The sequence below is a fragment of the Morone saxatilis genome, unplaced genomic scaffold (assembly GCF_004916995.1).
Source record: "Morone saxatilis isolate NCDOM2014 unplaced genomic scaffold, NCSU_SB_2.0 Contig11, whole genome shotgun sequence".
Classification (NCBI taxonomy): Eukaryota; Metazoa; Chordata; class Actinopteri; family Moronidae; genus Morone; species Morone saxatilis.
This window is the reverse complement of record NW_023339663.1, coordinates 17,891,342-17,893,114: the sequence shown is the minus strand read 5'-3', so window position 1 is coordinate 17,893,114 and position 1,773 is coordinate 17,891,342.

The following is a 1,773-nucleotide window of genomic DNA, read 5'->3' as shown; positions in this document are numbered from 1 at the left end:
CATACCCACTTTTGGCTGGACCAGAACATTACAGAAAATTTCAGTTCATTTAACACAAAGTTATACTCATCTTCCTGTATTTAGTAACGGCTGTTGAAAAATGTGTTCTATACTAGATTTAAAGATAAATAAAAGATAAAACTGTTGGTTTCATCAGTTTTCCTGCACAACACGCATTCGTACTGATGCACCTGCTGCAGAGTTACAGTCCATGAACACTTGAATTCTGTGTAATTGTCAACGAGCATTTGTTGCATCAGTCACTAGAGCCGTTTTGGAGCTTCAAATTCTAATGATGGGAGGAACTATACTGACAGCTTCTGTGGTTTTGTGTCACATTTTATGAGGATTAGCAGTTTAATCTCACATCACCATCTCACTGCACCTTTCAGTGTTTTTCAGAGGGTGTAGGGATGCTGCACAGCCTATAGCTTTTCTTTATGGTACACAGGCCAAACTAACACTCCAGTAGCACTATTTTTTAAAGGGAAGGATTGAACGAAAGCAAAACCAAATTCATAAAAATGTTTCTCCATCTTTTTACATTTTATTTCTGTCCATGTGTATGTGGTGTGTATGGACAACTGTGGTTTATGATGTTCGGATGGCCTTTATCTGGTTCAGTTGGACCCAGTGACTTGTGTGTATATGTGTATGTGTGTTTGTGTGTGTACATGTTACTGTCAGCACTCTGTTAAATATTTGTTCAGTTCTTGTACAACAGAACATTGAACAAACCTGCATTGTTCACTTTGACGGTCGTCGTGTTCTTTCTTACTCCTCTTCTTATGCTTCCTCTCCTCTTTCTGCTGCATCTCTGTGTACTCTGTGCCTATTTCTTGTCTGTCAGACATCAAGAGAAGAGCCAGAGAGCGAGAAAACAGTTTGTTTTAGCTGAATTATCGGTATGATGCTGCAGGAAGTGGTAACATCAGTTGCTATCATTTTCCTTCAGGAAATGACACACTAGCCTGCCCAACCTCGCCTCCACACACACACACACAGTAAGTGACATATTTATGAGGCACATTTACCCACTTACGCTCATCACTGCATACACAGCATGTTTTCAGTCAGCGTTCCTCTCCTCTCCTCTACAATACTCAATACTCAAGCAATTTCAAATGCTGCAATGCCAACACAACCCCTAATACCTGATAATTGTGTTGATGTATATGTAATTCCCTGCAGTAGCTAGTATGCTACTGCAGGGAATCAGCTTTTATAGTCGACATGGTTTCCATCTCCACACCCTGTCAAATTATGTGGGATTCAAGTCTATTGTCTGAGTAACTTGGTGTCAGTAGAGGCAGCTCTATTTTCACACTCTCAGAAACACATACAGTATATCCAAACACAACAGGATCACTTCATCAAACTGTACACAAGACTTGTCTTAGGCTGTTGTGAGAGGGAAGTGGAGCTGTGACTGATAACCACAATAAGCTACTGTAATCAGTTTTTCTTTGAAGAAATGTAAGGCTAGATGTATTTGTGCAGCTGTATGTGGATTGTGTTGTCTCTTCCTAGAAGTGTGAATCAGAATGTAACGGTTTGACAACACTTACTTACTGTTGGGAATTGTGAAACTGTAAAGAAAATATATGTCAGCATTTTCATGGATTATGATCATTATTATAACCTTTGTTTTATAAAGAACTCTTATTGAGATCAAGATCTCTTTTGAAAGTGAAGCTTGAGTACAGCGGAAGAAATTAGTGCAGAGATAAGACACACAACAAACATAACCAGTCACCCACACACACACACACA